The sequence below is a fragment of the Hylobates moloch genome, unplaced genomic scaffold (genome assembly GCF_009828535.3).
Source record: "Hylobates moloch isolate HMO894 unplaced genomic scaffold, HMol_V3 SCAFFOLD_9, whole genome shotgun sequence".
Classification (NCBI taxonomy): domain Eukaryota; kingdom Metazoa; phylum Chordata; class Mammalia; order Primates; family Hylobatidae; genus Hylobates; species Hylobates moloch.
The window spans coordinates 73938558-73957485 of record NW_026652284.1 but is presented as its reverse complement, the minus strand read 5'-3'; positions in this window follow the sequence as shown (position 1 = coordinate 73957485).

Here is an 18928-nt window from a genome sequence, read left to right as displayed (position 1 = left end):
GTTGATTGAATAGACTATTCTTACTCCACATAGAGGCATCGGATAGCACAATCTTCTGAAACTGCTGTTGTACAACCCCATTCAGATTAATGGGAGATACATACGACTGTGGTCATATGTGAAGTTCTTTTTCCCAACCAGAATAATATTTAAAAAAATCACCCCTAAAATAGTTTTAAAAAATTATTTTCCTGCCAGGCACAGTGGCTCACACCTGTAATCCTAGCACTTTGGGAGGCCGAGGCAGGCAGATCACCTGAGGTCAGGAGTTTGAGATCAGGCTGGCCAACATGGTGAAACCCCGTCTCTACTAAATATACAAAATTAGCTGGGTGTGGTGGCGCATGCCTGTAATCCCAGCTACTTGGGAGGCTGAGGCAGGAGAATTGCTTGAACCTGGGAGGCAGAGGTTGCAGTGAGCCACAGTCGCGCCACTGCACTCCAACCTGGGCAACGGAGTGAGACTCTGTCTCAAAAAAAAAAAAAAAAAAAAAATTATTTTCCATTATGTGCTGACAAGTTTCTATAAATTTGACTATGTCATCAACTGTCCTCATTAATTTAGTTTCATTCTATACATTTTCACTGTTAACCCTTTGCTTTTCATCAAGCACTTTGTTGATACTACTCCCTTACTTCTGTACATAGAGTCCTTGAAAGGAGTTTTATCTTTGTGTTTTCTTGCTGCACCTTGTTGAGTAACTTTTTCCAAGTACAGTACATGCTACATAATATTGTTTAAATTGAAATACACAGAAATTTTTACAACTACAAAATAACCTCACTTTGTGTTTGATTAAACTATCACAGCTTTCATTAGATACATTTTTCTTTAACCACTGGGCTTCATATTTATTTATTTATTTATTTTTTGAGATGGAGTCTCACTCTGTCACCAGGCTGGAGTGTGGTGGCATAATCTCAGCTCACTGCAACTTCCGCCTCCTGGGTTCAAGTGATGCTCTTGCCTCAGCCTCCTGAGTAGCTGGGATTACAGGCATGCACCACCACGCCCAGCAAATTTTTGTATTTTTAGTAGAGACGGGGTTTCACCATGTTGGCAAGGATGGTCTCGATCTCTTGACCTCATAATCTGCCCACCTTGGCCTCCCAAAGTTCTGGGATTACAGGCGTGTGCCACCACGCCTGACCTATTTTAACTTTTTAATTTTTATTTTATTATTATTTTTCTGAGACAAGAGTTTTGCTCTTTTTGCCCAGGCTGGAGTGCAATAGCATGATCTTGGCTCACTGCAACCTCCGCCTCCCAGGTTCAAGCAATTCTCCTGCCTCAGCCTCCCGAGTAGCTAGGATTACAGGCATGCGCCACCATGCCTGGCTAATTTTGCATTTTTTAGTAGAGACAAGGTTTCTCCATGTTGGCCAGGCTGGTCTTGAACTCCTGACATCAGGTGATCCGCCCGCCTTGGCCTCCCAAAGTGCTGGGATTACAGGCATGAGCTACCGAACCCAGCCTTATGTTTTTAAATCTGTAAAACAGTAAGTTTGCTTAGATGAGTACTTTCTTTTCAGCTCCACTGCCTGTAGTGTGTGGTTGTGAGATGTGACTTAAAAACTCTGGTGTCTCCTTGTCTCAGGTGATCTCAGAATTAATAGAGGAAAATTTTTAAATTCTGTCGGTTTACTAAAAAGAAAAATGTCCTTTGAAATTATTACTTTTTAAAAGAAATAAACTTTAGAAAAATGCAAATTAAGGCAACAACGAGATACCCCTTTTTATCTATTACCTAAAAACATATGGGTTAGGGAAATGCACATTAATGAAATGAGATACCACAAATTGCCTACCAAAAACATGATTATCCCTGGTGTTGGGAGGCATTATTGTACACCACTGGTGGGAATGTAATTTGCTGCAATTTTCATGGAAGGCAATTTGACAGTATGTATTCAACAGACTTAACAATGCATATAACAGCTGGGCGTGGTGGCTCATGCCTATAATCCCAGCACTTTGGGAGGCCGAGGTGGGCATATCACTTGAGGTCAGGAGTCCCAGACAAGCCTGGCCAATATGGTGAAACCCCTTCTCTACTAAAAATACAAAAATTAGCTGGAAATCCTTTGAACCCAGGAGACAGAGGTTGCAGTGAATTGAGATCGTGCCACTGCACTCTAGCCTGGATAACAGAGTGAAAGCCCGTCTCAAAAAAAAAAAAGGTATATAACCACCCATCTGACAAGGGGTTAATAACCACAATATACAAAGAGCTCAAACAACCCTATAGGAAAAAAAATCTAACAATCTGATCAAAAGATGGACAAAAGATTTGAATAGACATTTCTCAAAAGAAGACATACAAATGGCAAACAGGCATATGAAAAGCTTCTCAAGGCTGGGCATATGCCTGTAATCCCAGCACTTTGGGAGGCCGAGGTGGGTGGATCACCTGAGGTCGGGAGTTCAAGACCAGCCTGACCAACATGGAGAAACCCTGTCTCTAGTAAAAATAAAAAAAAAAAAAAAAATTAGCTGGGCGTGGTAATGCATGCCTGTAATCCCAGCTACTCGGGAGGCTGAGGCAGGAGAACCACTTGAACACGGGAGGTGGAGGTTGTGGTGAGCTCAGATTATGCCATTGCACTCCAGCCTGAGCAACAAGAGCAAAATTCTGTCTCACAAATAAAATAAATAAATAAATAAATAAAAAAGAAAAGCTGCTCAATATCGTTGATCATTAGAGAAATGCAAATCAAAACTACAATGAGATATCATCATTGATAGCAATGAGATATCAGCTAAAGTGGCTTTTATCCAAAAGATAGGCAGTAACAAATGCTGGTGAGGACAGGGAGAAAAGGGATCCCTGTACACTCTTAGCGGAAATGTAAATTTGTATAACTACTATGAAGAACAATTTGGAAGTTCCTCAAAAAACTAAAAGATGAGCTACCATTATGATCCACCAATCCTACTGCTGGGTACATACTCAAAAGAAAGAATATCAGTATATTAGTGAAATATCTGCACTACTATGTTTGTTGCAGCACTGTTTACAATAGCTAAGATTTGGAAGCAAACTAAGTGTCCACTGAGAGATGAATGGATAAAGAAAATGTGGTACATATACACAATGGAGTACTATTCAGCCATAAAAAAGAGTGAGACTCAGTCATTTGCAACAACATAGATGGAACTGAAGATCATTATGTTAAATGAAATAAGCCAGTCACAGAAAGACCAACATCACATGTTCTCACTTATTTGTGGGATCTAAAAATCAGAACAATTAAACTCATGGACTAGAGAGTAGCAGGATTGTTACCAGAGGCTGGGAAGGGGAGTGGGGGCTGGAAGGGAGTTGGGTATGGTTAATAGGTACAAATAAATAGTTAGAAAGAATGAATAAGACCTACTATTAGATAGCGCAGTAGGGTGACTGTAGTCAATAATAGCTTAATTGTACATTTTAAAATAACTTAGAGTATAATTAGGTTGTTTGTAACTCAAGGGATAAATGCTTGGGGGATGGATACCCCATTCTCCATGATGTGCTGATTTCACATTGCATGCTTGTGTCAAAACATCTCATGTACTCCATATACACCTACTGTGTACACACAAAATTTAAAAAATAAAAATTGTTCTCATTAAAACAAAATAAATAAAAATGCATATAATCTTTAAGCCAGAACTTACTCTTTTAGAATATTCTCCTAAAACTATAATTGAAAATAGATGCAAAGCTTTAGCTAAATGGTGGTTCAGAGCATTTTGATTAGAAAAGAAAAGCTCTTTGAATGCTTGCAAACTGAATGAAGTACCATTTCCCAAACAGGCAAGGACAGATATTTGGGGCTACTGCTCTGTAAAAATTGTGTGGCTGGACATACAATAGAGAAGAAACATGTAATCCTCCTCTCTGAGGCTGAACCATTGGCGGGAGGGAGGTAAAGGCCACTTTCCTTTTTCCCTTCCCCAGCTCCATTTCAGAATAAACCAGAGGAAATTAAGCATCTTACAAGCTGAGCAGTAAAAAGCTAGAAGGTAGAAGAGGAAGAAAGGAGGCCAGGTCAGACCTACTTCCAGACCCCATCTGAGGGGGCGGGTTCCAGAACACCAAGAAGACTGGGGGCAAGGAAAGCTCTCTTGTGCCACCTTGTAATCCCCACGTGTGTATGCATCAAATAGAAAGGCTCCCTTCTGCTCATAGGCTGTACTGATGTTTCTTCTAAATGGTTAGGATTTATTTTAAAGTTTATGACAGAAAATAATTTAAAGGTCCAACAATGGAAGATGGATAGAAAGAAATATTTATAGAAGATTTTACTAACATGAAATTATATTTACAATATATAGATGAGTGAAAAAAGCAGGTTACAAAAAATGTATGCAAAGTTATCTAATTTCTGTAAAAAACAATACATACACACATATATATGTACAACCACAAACAGAAAAAATATGGAATGGTGATATGGTTTCAATCTGTGTCACCACCCAAATCTTATGTAGAACTGTAATCCCCAGTGTGGGAAGTGAGGCCTGGTGGGAGGTGATTGGATTATGGGGGTGGTTTCTCATGAATCATTTAGCACCATCTTCTTGGTGCTGTGCTTGTGACAGTGAGTGAGTTCTCACGAGATCTGGTTGTTTTTAAAAGAGTGTAGCACCTTCCTTCTTCCCTCTTGCTCCTACTCTGGCCACCTGCTTCCTCTTTCCCTTCCACTGTGATTGTAAGTTTCCTGAGGCCTCCCTGGAAGCCAAGCAGATGCCAGCATCATGCTTTCTGTACAGCCTGCAGAACCATGAGCCAATTAAACCTCTTTTCTTTATAAATTACCTAGTCTCAGGTATTTATTTATAGCAGTGAGAACAGACTAATACTAATAGTATACTTTAAAGTGTTAACAGAATTCTAGGTACCGGGGTCAGATTCAGTAGCTAATAAGACGGACAAGACCCCTACTCATGGTGCTTTTATTCTCATAGAGAAATACATAACATAAACAATAAGCTAATAAATAAACATATAATATGTGATACATACTGTTGTCAGTTCTGGGGATACAACTTTGTGAACACACTAGGCAGTTATCATCGCTGTCCTAGCAAGTTTTCTTGTCTGCCTTCTGTGTCTGCTATGAATAGGGAAGTGAGGAGGCTGTGGGGACCTAGGAAAGGGACACCTGACCTGGTCATGAGGGATCCGGGAAGGCTTCCTGAGGAGGGAAGTCCAGGCTAACAGCTAAAAGATGAGTAAGGAGTAAGGCAGCTGCAATAAGAGAGAGCTTTCCAGAGAGAGACCAGGGCAGGTTTTCAGACCTCGAGGGAAGGAAGGAGGGCAGACAGACAGATGGACTGGCTGAATGACCAACTGCTTTATCCCAGGAATTCATTCTGGTATCTGTGGCACTTAGGGTTTGAGCGTGGATGGAGCAATGAGGAGTAAAGAAGCCCGGGAAGTAGGTCCTGAAGCCATGTTAAAGAGGGCTTGGGCTTGACCTTGAGTGATCTCTCAAAGGTCATCATGAGTAGTTCAAGGGCTCAGTAAATGAACTTAGCCTTAGTGTGTACTTCTTTAGGAAGGAATCATTTTTTAAATAATAGTATCTTTAAAACCCATTTCTGAAGAATATTTAATTACAGGGAGATATGCTGTGGTGCTTAAAAGAGCAGGCTACAAAACAATGTGTATAGTATACATGGTAACCCCCTTATGGAAAAAAGTATAAATATGCTATGTTATTTATAATGCAAAGAAAAATGTCTTAGGGAAATATGCTAAAACCAAATGTAATCTGTGGTTACCTCTAATGATGGAATTATAGGTAGTTTTTGTTTTCTTTATGTTTTCTGTGGTTTTCAAAATTTCTACAATGAAATGAATATATACTCTTTTTATAATCAGAAAAAAATATTTAAGTGTGCTTTAGGACAGAGAGCAGTGCCCTAAGAGTTATACATCACCAAGTGTCCTTGCCTATAGGCAATTATTCAGGGGAAAAAATAGGCTCAACATTGAAGTCTGTCCAGGCATGGTAGCACATGCCTGTAGTCCCAGCTACTTGGGAGGCTGAGGTGGGAGGAGCACTTGATCCTGGGAGGTCAAGGCTGCAGTGAGCTGTGATTGTACCACGGCACCCGATCCTGGGCATGGGCAACAGAGCGAGACCCTATTTCAAACAAACCAAAACAAATAACAAAAAACACTGAAGTCTGGATGGGACTCCAGGACTCAACGTTTTTTATTTGCATGAGATTTTACTCGCATTTTTCTGGAACAGTTTGAATTGTAGTGTGAACTGCACTAAAGGAAGCGCTATTTTTTGACAGCACGACATAAATTTCTCTATTGGCAGATAAGTTTCACAATCAATATGTATACACATATTTTTGCATGCCTAAGCATGTCATTTGTATATGCTTTAAACTTTTAAGTCCTGTTTCTAAGAATTCTGTGCCACATTCGTTGTATTTGACAAGCCAGGTGAACCACCTAATTAGATCATTTCTCCATTAAACTATTCTCAGCCTGGCTATGGCTGTCCTGAGGAGACTTTAGTGCTAGCTCTCCACCGAGGGGCTTGCCAGTGACCTTGGACCTACCACAAAACTGCTTTGGGCTCCAATTCTCTGAACCACAAATGAGCGAGGTAAGCTACAATTGCTAAGGTCGCCTAAATTCTATGATTTTGGGACTTCTTTCCCATTGTAAAACTTGATAACATCCTAAAAACAGAGTGAAGACCCAACCCTCTTTGAATACTAATAATTTTCATTTCATTTGTTGACTAAAGGAAAAGCATCAGGCTTTTTTTGTTTTTTAGATGGAGTCTTGCTCTGTGGCCAGGCTGGAGTTCAGTGGCATGATCTCGGCTCACTGCAACCTCCGACTCCAGAGTTCAAGCAATTCTCCTGCCTCAGCCTCCTGAGTAGCTGGGACTACAGGCACGTGCCACCACGCCCGGCTAATTTTTGTATTTTTAGTAGAGATGGGGTTTCACCGTGTTGCCCAGGCCGGTCTCGAACTCCTGAGCTCAGGCAATCCGCCCGCCTTGGCCTATCAAAGTACTGGGATTACAGGCGTGAGCCACCGTGCCCAGCCAACCATCGGACTTTTAAAGAATTAAAGCTAGCTTTATTTAGAAGTCTTCCTGTGGACCAAGGTCTAGAGCCTGGGAGCAGTCTCGGCTCTGGCACAGTTTTTCATCTCACTGCTTATATACAGGTGATGGGGGTTCAGTACATGCAAAATCACATCAAACTTCCTCAGAAGCTACATTAAAGCAGAATCACATCAAGGTTTGGGTGTAAGAGTACATCTGGTTAAAAATTACAGAGGCATAATCACTAACCCCACCTGACATTATCTTATGTATAGGAGAAGGCAAGGACCAGGTCATTTATCTTTTAAGGAGTATAGTGACTCAGTCAAGAGACGTGGGGGGCCTATATGCTCTCTCCTGTTTTGTCTTCAAAGCATCTTTCCAGAGAGCTGCATGTCCCACAGAGTCAGTGACTTTTTGAAATTGTGTTGCCAGGAAGAAATGAACAAATATGGCCTCTTATGTTTGCTACTTTGTCTCACATATTTTACAAGTTTTACAGAAAAGGATCAAGTGCTATTTTATTATATTTAGTTTTTTAAATTTTTTATTTATTTATTTTTTGAGACAGAGTTTTGCTCTGTCGCCCAGGCTGGAGTGCAGTGGCGCCATCTTGGCTCACTGCAACCTCTGCCTCCCAGGTTCAAGCGATTCTCCTGCCTCAGCCTCCCAAGTAGCTGGGATTACAGGCGCATGCCACCACACCCAGCTTAATTTTTGTACTTTTAGTTGAGACAAGATTTCACCACATTGGCCAGGCTGGTCTCAAATTCCTGACCTCAAGTGATCCGCCTGCCTTGGCCTCCCAAAATGCTGGGATTACAGGCGTAAGCCACCCTGCCTGGCCCAATTGCTATTTTAAAAAGAAATGTCTGAAGTTGCTTTCATATTCTGTAAGGTGGAAGAAACAAGTCTGCTCTCTTGCTTGAAAAATACCTAGAAGGGTCTTTTGATTATAGAAGGTGATCTCTCCAAGGCATATTCTGGAAAGAGGAGATTCTGGCAGATAACGAAATTGTTCTGTAGGTAAAGTAGAGAGATGGTGGAGTTGCAATGCTAAAATGAGGGGTGGTTGTATCAATGGAAGTGGCTTAAGCTCTTTCCTGTAGCCTCCATGGGAACCCCCACCCAATCCAAGTAGCATACAATCTCAGTAAAAACAGTGTGCTTCAAAGCAAAGCAGACTTTGAGATAAGACCTCTAGCCCCAGTTTCCAATCAGGCTGTTCTCGCTGAGCTCCTCCTTCTGTATAGAGAGTTTTTGAGTCACTGCTGGTGAAGGAGAAAGGTACAGGAACCCTGGGGACTCCAAGAAGATGATACAGAGGAATGAAGGTAGAGAGGAAAGTTGGCCCTAGGAGCACAGCAGCAGGCCAGGGCCTAAAAGGAAAGACAGTAATGTAAATTTCCTGTGCTGGAGAGTTGGCTGAAGGACTTGGAGGATGGCAAGACCTGATGTCCAGCTTGAAGTTGTTTTCCAAGCAGTGCCCCTCTCCATTACCCCTGACTTTCAGGAAAGGTTAAAACATGCAGTTGTCTAATGTTAATGGTGCTTTGGAGAATGAAGGAAAGGTGAAGTGGTAGAAGAACAATAGCTGCAGGGCAAGATGAGAAACAGGAATTAAGCAGAACCATTCAGAGGGGGAGGTGACTTGACGAACAGAAGCCACCATGCCTTCTGCACACTTAGCTCCTCTGCTGTGACATCCACCACACACACAGGCACACAAGCACAAACACACTCACACACACGTACACACACACACAAGCACATGCATGCACTCATGCACACCTTCCCAGGAATCCTCAGAAACCTGGAAGGAGGCAGGGCTTCTCATAATATTTGGGTTGGGGACTAGATACTTACCATTTCATTTGGATATTACACGACAGGGTATTCTCAAAAGGTTGGAAGATTGGTGAATGGCTTTCATTTGAATGTAAATGACAGAAAAAAATAGTCCTGTTATATTAGTAATATTAAACCATTGTCAGCTGTTATTTTTCTTTAAAAGAGAGTCAAAAGGTCCATTGTAAAAGAAATCCTTTGCCCAATTGTTGGCAAAATTTTCAACAAGTTCCATGTCTGTTTTAATCTCTTGCTTCATCAGCTGAGCTAAATGCACACCCTGTACTCACATGTGCTTGTTAACCTGGCCATTCTTTCATTCTCCAGGCCCCCTGTCTTCCCTGGGCCCTTTCTAAGATAACTTTCACTTAAGGGGGCTCAAAGAAAGGCCTGGTCCACTCACATGGGTTGTCACCTCTTACTTCTCATAGTGATTTTAAAACTGGAAATGATTTTAGTGCTGGGTGCTTTCTATGCTCCCCATGTGGCATGTGTGAAAGTGGGAGCACCGAACATGTGAGTGTGACAGGAGTGAATATACCAGATGTGCTGTGGGTCTCAAGGACCTGGCTTCATCCGGATTTACTCTGTTAGTGTCTGTGATCATCACAAGCTGAGGAAAGTCCAGACCCTCACTGTACTGTCACTTCTAAAATCAAAGTACGAGATCATGAAATGATTCTGTGAAGGCAGAACTTTCTTTGATTATTCATGGAAATATGTGGGCAAATGCCTTTTGTGTATGATGATTATAACAAGAATTCCTGCCAGGGAGAGCTTTGCCTGTGTTAGGAAAATACCATCCTGCCTAAGGTAAAAGCTGAGTCTACAGAAGCTGGGCTTGGCTTGTTATATTACAAGAAGCTCCTGGGTAAATCCAGAGGGAGGGTCTAAGTGTGGATAAAATAACACTCAGTGTGCTTTTTCCTATTCTCTTACAACAATCAACACACAAGATTTCTGTGATCAAATGTATGGGAGTTTCTCCCCACCACCAAACAAGCAATCAGTTCTGCAGCAGACACCAACCTGGTGCCCCAATTCAATTTTGACACTATCTATCTGGAGATAGTGTCAGATCCCACAGGTTGAGCGCTCAGTCCCCAAGATCACCCCTGCTCCCAGATACCAGTCACATGTCAGGGCCTCCAGAAGTTCTGACAGACCGGCTTCAATTTGGGGTTGCTACAACCACCCTTTGGGTTGGGTTAATTTGCTAGAGTAGCTCACAGAACTCAGGGAAACACATTGACCAGTTTGTTATAAAGGATATTACAAAGGATACAGATGGAGAGACGTGTAGAGTGAGGCATGGGGGGAAGGGTGCAGGGCTTCCACAGGCGCTCCACCCTCTAGGAATCTCATGTGCTCAGCCATTCGGAAGCTCCCCAAATGCTGTCCTCTTGGGCCTTTTATGGAGACGTCCTTGGATAGGCATGATTGACAACCATGTAGAAATGTGTTTGGACAAAAGGATATGATCTAATGCTAATAGACTGAGTGGGGAGACCCAGCAAGGCCTGTCTGTCCAGGTTCTCCTTGGCTTCTCGGTGCAGTGCTCCTTCCTCCACGTTATGGGGCAGGACCCCTTCTGAAATGGGGGTCTTATGGCCTACAATCAGACAAGGTAGCTCAGGGAATTTATGGTCAGCTCCAAAATGGAAAAGTAGGGGAAGATTCCTGTCTTGGGGAAAGAAAGAAGGGTGGGGGAAAGTCAGAGAAAGATTCTATTTTCTGAGGCCTAATTCTGAGGCCTAAAGTGCCCCCCAAGATTATAACAAAAGACTGTAACAAGGGCTATGGGAGTTACGAGCCAGGAACTGGCTCATCCACTATATATTAAAAATACCACAGAGAGAAGGGGAGAGAAAAAGAGAGAGAGGAAGAAAGGGAAAGAGGAGATGTTGTGCTGTTCCATAACGGGGCCTCCCAAATCCTCAGAAAGTTAAAAAAAAATCACAGAACGTATCTCAAAATAATAAGAGCTATCTATGACAAACCCACAGCCAATATCATACTGAATGGGCAAAAACTGGAAGCATTCCCTTTGAAAACTGGCACAAGACAGGGATGCCCTCTCTCACCACTCCTATTCAACATAGTGTTGGAAGTTCTGGCCAGGGCAATCAGGCAGGAGAAGGAAATAAAGGGTATTCAATTAGGAAAAGAGGAAGTCAGATTGTCCCTGTTTGCAGATGACATAATTGTATATTTAGAAAACCCCATTGTCTCAGCCCAAAATCTCCTTAAGCTGATAAGCAACTTCAGCAAAGTCTCAGGATACAAAACCAATGTACAAAAATCACAAGCATTCTTGTACACCAATAACAGACAAACAGAGAGCCAAATCATGAGTGAACTCCCATTCACAATTGCTTCAAAGAGAATAAAATACCTAGGAATCCAACTTACAAGGGACGTGAAGGACCTCTTCAAGGAGAACTACAAACCACTGCTCAATGAAATAAAAGAGGATACAAACAAATGGAAGAACATTCCATGCTCATGGGTTGGAAGAATCAGTATCGTGAAAATGACCATACTGCCCAAGGTAATTTATAGATTCAATGCCATCCCCATCAAGCTACCAATGACTTTCTTCACACAATTGGAAAAAACTACTTTAAAGTTCATATGGAACAAAAAAAGAGGCCGCATCGCCAAGTCAATCCTAAGCCAAAAGAACAAAGCTGGACACATCACGCTACCTGACTTCAAACTATACTACAAGGCTATAGTAACCAAAACAGCATGGTACTGGTACCAAAACAGGGACATAGATCAATGGAATAGAACAGAGCCCTCAGAAATAATGCTGCATATCTACAACTATCTGATCTTCGACAAACCTGACAAAAACAAGCAATGGGAAAAGGATTCCCTATTTAATAAATGGTGCTGGGAAAACTGGCTAGCCATCTGTAGAAAGCTGAAACTGGATCCCTTCCTTACACCTTGTACAAAAATTAATTCAAGATGGATTAAAGACTACATGTTAGACCTAAAACCATAAAAACCCCAGAAGAAAACCTAGGCAATACCATTCAGGACATAGTCATGGGCAAGGACTTCATGTCTAAAACACCAAAAGCAATGGCAACAAAAGCCAAAATTGACAAATGGGATCTAATTTAACTAAAGAGCTTCTGCACAGCAAAAGAAACTACCATCAGAGTGAACAGGCAACCTACAGAATGGGAGAAAATTTTTGCAACCTACTCATCTGACAAAGGGCTAATATCCAGAATCTACAATGAACTCAAACAAATTTACAAGAAAAAAACAAACAACCCCATCAAAAAGGGGGCTAAGGACATGAACAGACACTTCTCAAAAGAAGACATTTATGCAGCCAAAAAACACATGAAAAAATGCTCATCATCACTGGCCATCAGAGAAATGCAAATCAAAACCACAGTGAGATACCATCTCACACCAGTTAGAATGGCCATCATTAAAAAGTCAGGAAACAACAGGTGCTGGAGAGGATGTGGAGAAATAGGAACACTTTTACACTGTTGGTGGGACTGTAAACTAGTTCAACCATTGTGGAAGTCAGTGTGGCGATTCCTCAGGGATCTAGAACTAGAAATACCATTTGACCCAGCCATCCCATTACTGGGTACATACCCAAAGGACTATAAATCATGCTGCTACAAAGACACATGCACACGTATGTTTATTGCGGCACTATTCACAATAGCAAAGACTTGGAACCAACCCAAATGTCCAACAACGATAGACTGGATTAAGAAAATGTGGCACATATACACCATGGAATACTATGCAGCCAAAAAAAGGATGAGTTCATGTCCTTTGTAGGGACATGGATGAAACTGGAAAACATCATTCTCAGTAAACTATTGCAAGGACAAAAAACCAAACACTGCATGTTCTCACTCATAGGTGGGAATTGAACAATGAGAACACATGGACACAGGAAGGGGAACATCACACTCTGGGGACTGTTGTGGCGTGCGGGGGCGGGGAGGGATAGCATTAGGAGATATACCTAATGCTAAATGACGAGTTAATGGGTGCAGCACACCAGCATGGCACATGGATACATATATAACAAACCTGCACATTGTGCACATGTACCCTAAAACTTAAAGTATAATAATAATAATAATAAAAAAAGAAATAAAGGTAAAAACAAAAATCACAGAACGCGTGGTGAAACTGCATTTCTTGTGGGAACCATAGAGGAACTGAGGAGCCAACCAGCTCTAAGCCTATGCAGTCACAGGGAGAAGAGGCCCCTGGCTGCATTTGAGGGATGTGGCCATGCTTAGAGGGAGTCAGAGGAGTAGATCCAGTGAGCAGGAGTGGAGGTGCCGTAGCAAGTGTTAGTGCTTGGGAAGTGAACATGGCTGATTAGTGAAAAGATACACACACGCAGACACACACACACACACACACACACAGAGCACCGATAAAGGAAATCTCTTGATTTTGAGGAAAGACTTGAGAGAGTTCAAGAAAGTAGTTTATTCTGTCCATCCGGGACATACGGTGACAAAACCTTACAGGAAGAAGAAAACTATGCCTATTTCTGCCCTTGAATGGAGTGCAGGCATTCCTGGACACTGCGACAGGTGTACTAGTACAAAGAAGAGCCTATTTTCCAACTAGGACAATGATTATAACAGAGTGGCATCCTGACCAATAACTCAGCATCACATAAGCCATAAATAGAACCAACCGCATGTCATAAAAGCAAAGTATTAACTTATATAGTTACCTCAAATTGTAAAATTATTTCTTAATGTCTATAAAATAGGCATAAATGTAATATACACATAATGTTACAAGAGACTCCAATATGCTAAAAAATGAATAGCCATTAAAACAACTAGTGTTAACATAAATATAACATGAAATATGTTATAATAAAAATGAACTAAACACTTGACTAACGATACTTTTGTTTGCCTTCTTAGCAGTTAAATATAGTTTTATGGCACAACATATAGGTATAACTCTTAAAAGGGCTATTCAAGAAAGTGAGTTAATACTTTTTTTTTTTTTTGAGATAGTTTTGCTCTGTCACCCAGGCTGGAATTCTGTGGTGTGATCTCAGCTCACTACAACCTCTGCCTCCCAGGTTCAAGCAATTCTCCTGCCTCAGCCCCACCCCCCGAGTAGCTGGGATTACAGGCATGTGCCACCATGCCCAGCTATTTTTTTGTATTTTTATTAGCGATGGGGTTTTGCCATGTTGGTCAGCCTGGTCTTGAACTTTTGACCTCAAGCAATCCACCCACCTTGGCCTCCCAAAGTGTTGGGATTACAGGCATGAGCCACTGCCCCTGGCTTCTTTTCTCTTGGTAAGTGTTCCTGAATTAAGTAGTGCTGCTTGAAGTCAGTCAATTAATCAAGAGTTCCTTAAGACACATTGTAAATACTTACTCCTTGCTTGTTGTTCTTGTTGTTGTTGGGAGTGATGATGATGATGATGGTGGTGATGGTGGTGGTGTCTTCTCTGAAAACACTGAATGCATATGGCTACATGTTCTTTTAAGAGGTAGGACCTTCTGGAGGGTGTCAAGTGAAATAAGTTCATACTATAGCGTACCTGACATGGAACAACTGGGGGGCAGCAGTTTGGAGGTACTTTATGAGTCAGGATTGCATTAAGCTGCATGGAATAGAGACTTGTCTGTAAACAGGGCTTTGTCCTTCCCAATAACAAGAAGTGGATACAGCCTGGGGCTGGCACAGCTGCTCAAGATAGTGGTCAAAGACCCAGCTTCTCTACCCGCCTGCTGTGCATCCTCATGCTCCTGCATCTCCAGGCATCATGAACACATTCCAGGCAGGAAGACAGAAGAAGGGCAAAAAGTGTATACTAGCATGTTTATTCCTTTTTATGAGGAAATCAATAGCCTTCTCAGAGTCCCCATCAGCAGACTTCTGCTTGCCTCTCATTGGCCACCATGAAACAGGGTTTCTTAGCCACAGTGGAAACTGAGCAGATTCCATCCCAAATGAAACCAGTGTTCCATAGTAAAAAAAAAAAAAAAGGGAAGCCAGGCACGGTGGCTCATGCCTGTAATCCCAACACTTTGGGAGCCGAGGCAGGAAGATTGCTTGAGCACAGGGGTTGAAGACCAGCCTGGGCCACACAGCGGGATCCTCATCTCTACAAAAATTAGGCAGCCAAAAAATTAGGCAAAAAATACAAAGAAAAAAAAAGAAAAAATACAAAAATTAGGCAGGCACATGCCTGTAGTCCCAGCTACTCAGGAGGCTGAGGCAGGAGGATGGCTTGCCACCCTACCAGGCTGAGCCTGGTAGGCTACAGCTGCAGCGAGCTATGATTGCACCACTGCACTCCAGCCTGGATGACAGAGTGAGACTCTGCCTCTTTTTTAAAAAATAAAATAAAATAAAATGAAGAAGGGGAGAATGGATATTCCACAGGCAACTATCAATATCCTCCTACAGGTTGATTTATTTTGAGGTAATAATTCAGAGCTTTGCTGCAGCATAATTCATACTATGGGTCATGTTTAAATGGCAAGGTCATAACAATTTTTCGTATATGTTGTCTGAATTTAAACTGATGTACTTTTTATAAATTCTGCCATGCTCACCTTCTCAAGATTATTATCTGCCATTTAAAAATATATAAAACTGGCCAGGTGGGGTGGCTCACGTCTGTAATCCCAGCACTCTGGAAGGCTGAGGTGGGCGGATCACCTGAGGTCAGGAATTTGAGACCAGCCTGGCCAACATGGTGAAACCTTGTCTCTAGTAAAAATACAAAAAATTAGCTGGGCATGGTGGCATGCACCTGTGATCTCAGCTACTTGGGAGGCTGAGGGAGGAGAATCACTTGAGCCTGGGAGGCAGAGGTTGCAGTGAGCCGAGATTGCACCAACGCACTCCAGCCTGGGCGACAAAAGCGAGACTCTATCTCAAATAATAATAATAAATAAACATAAAAATATATAAAACTAAATTTTAGGATAAATGACATGTCCAAGAACACATGGGCTCTAATGAACATTAATCATCTTCATCCAGCATTTACATGTAGAAGGTTATCAATTGTGGATCATGACATTAGGGAAAGAAGAGGACTTAGAGACCATTGGGCTTATAAATGAAACAGAAGCCTAGAAAGTGTAACTGATTTAGCCAAGGTCTAGTTATCAACAGAAATAGGACTAAAACCTAAATTTTTGAACTTCCAGTTCAGTGTACTTTCTACTACCCAATTAAACATGTATCTAACCTTGGAGCCCATTTCTTTTGGGAGGAAGAAGAATTGAGTCACACAGCTTTCACTTTATCCCCATCATTTCAGATTCTTTCCTAACCCACTTATTTACAGAGTCCCTCAAGGCCCGATTAACTAATCCCAGCACTTTGGGAGGCCGAGGCGGGCGGATCATGAGGTCAGGAGATCAAGACCATCCTGGCTAACACGGTGAAACCCCGTCTCTACTAAAAATACAAAAAATTAGCCGGGTGTGGTGGCAGGCGCCTGTAGTCCCAGCTACTTGGGAGGCTGAGGCAGGAGAATGGCGTGAACCTGGGAGGTGGAGCTTGCAGTGAGCCAAGATAGCGCCACTGCAGTCCGGTCTGGGCGAAAGAGCGAGACTCTGACTCAAAAAAAAAAAAAAAAAAAAAAGACAGGATTAACAACGCTTGTTACTTAATGACTTACTGAACACATCATTATGGAATAAGTTATACTTCCCAATATAGTACAACTATAGAAATGAGTCTATTATGATCCAGTTATTCTGCCTGTAAGGCAGTTAGCTTTAAGGTTTCTTATTTCAGTTCTCAGAGCTCACCATCATAGGAGGCCAAATAGTCAGCCTCCTTCGATGTTGTAACTTTGTATGAGAAGGCTTTATGTGTACACTCAAATGGTCAATTGAGAAAGGATGGTTCAATCCATGTGGTCTGTCCCTCCCCCAAGAGAGATAACTCTCTCAGCATCCCTGTCTCATTTCCATAACGCATATGCAGAAGGACCTAAATGTCACGAAGCCATTAATATTTGAGCAGCTCTAAATTATCTGAAAATTCTTCCCTCTTGAGCTGAAATTCACCACTTCATCGCTTTCATTCATTGAGCCTAGTTCTGCACTTGGGAGCTATATGGATATTAACTCCTTCCACGGGACAAATGTTTGAAGAACACCATCATGGTTCTGGTTCATTTTTTCTCTAGTTCCTTCTATTATGCTTCGTGGGCATCTCAGCATCCTTCACCATCCTGATCACCACCCTCCCAATAAAATCCGATTACCAAAGTACTTAGACCCAGACACGTTCAGAAAAAGAAACAATACCATGAATAAGGTGTGAATAGCACCCAGTGGGGTCATTTCCTTCTTTATTTTGGACATTCAATTAATGTGGCCTTAAATTACATTAACAGTCTCATCCCAGTGTTGTTCCATATTGATCCTGTGGTCAGTTGAAACTATTACTGTTTTTTCTGGAGCACTGTCCTTGCGCCAGCTCTCCTTCTCTGGAATGTCGCACCTACACTCACCTCAGGCATACCACAGAAGCAGTCAAATAAGTAAATGTGTCACATGAATTTGTTTTGTGGCTATCAAATTAATAGTTCAGTCATAATGACGTACTATATTCGTTGTATACTGACCTATTCCTGGCACCGTGCTAACAACTGTACTTCTATTGTCTCCTTCAATCCTTAGGACAACCCTCTTGAGGCAGATATTACCCAGGTTGACAGATAAAGAAGGGGCTCATAGGCTGGGTGTGGTGGCTCATGCCTGTGATCCCAGCACTGTGGGAGGCCAAAGTGGGTGGATCATTTGCGGTCAGGAGTTCGAGACCAGCCTGGCCAATATGGTAAAACCCTGTCTCTACTAAAAATACAAAAAATTAGCTGGGTATCGTGGCACATGCCTGTAATCCCAGCTACTCAAGAGGCTGAGGTGGGAGAATTGCTTGAACCTGCAGGCAGAAGTTGCAGTGAGTCGAGATTGCTCCACTGCACTCCAGCCTGGGCAACAGAGTGAGACCCTATCTCAAAACAAACAAACAAAAACAACAAAAAAAGAGGCTCATAGAGGTGAGAGAGTTTGCTTATGATCATATGCAAAGGAAATAGAGAAGTTGGGAATTCAAAGCCAGGCCTTTCAGAATTCAAAGTCTTTGCTCTCAGCTATAATTCTACTGTGCCTCTTTATCCTAAGCATGCAGAAAAAAAAAGTGATTAAATCATGGCTCTTCCTGCAGCTTTATAACCGAGGAGAGCAGACAGAATAAGAGGAATGGGTTTGGAGTTCCATTTTCTTTAGAGAACAGGACAGATACTCTTGTGCATAAAATCTTATAGCCTTTTACCCTCCAGGAGTTAAAGCTAAAATGTTCTAGTAATTTACAGAAATATTTAAAATGTCAATTTGATGAGTCTCTCTGGCAGCTGGCATTGTTGTGCTCGTGTGATACAAGGTAGCTAACAAGAATATATGGAAAGCCATCTAAATTCTTATTAAAATATCAAAAATCAAAGCACCATGCAAACACTGGCCATGATTATCTCCAATCAGCTGGCTTCAGTTTCAAAGCTCAATAAGTGACATAAGAGGAAAAAGAGCTCTATGATTCATTTTAAAACCTTTTTTTTAAAGTCCTGGTCTGCTACCAGCTGTCCCTTAACTCCTCACAATGAGAGCAGCTGCAAAAGAAAACTGCCAACATGAAAACAAGATCAGAATAATAGCTGACCCCAGCAAGGAGCAGAACTTTCCCAAACAGGATTAGATCATTGACTTTGGCTTTGTGTTCTGAGCTTGGTCTGTCACCCTTCTAGGTAACAATCCTTTGAAAACTGTGTGTAATGATGGCTTTGAGAGAGGCTCTAAAAAATGAGAACTGTTCAGTGGATTGAACGACATTCAGCTAGCTAAAAAAAAAAAAAAGACAAAATCTTGTTCTGTTTGCTGTAATGGGGAAGACTGAAAACCCGAATAAAATGGAGTAAGGCACTTAATTTTCTTCTTACTTT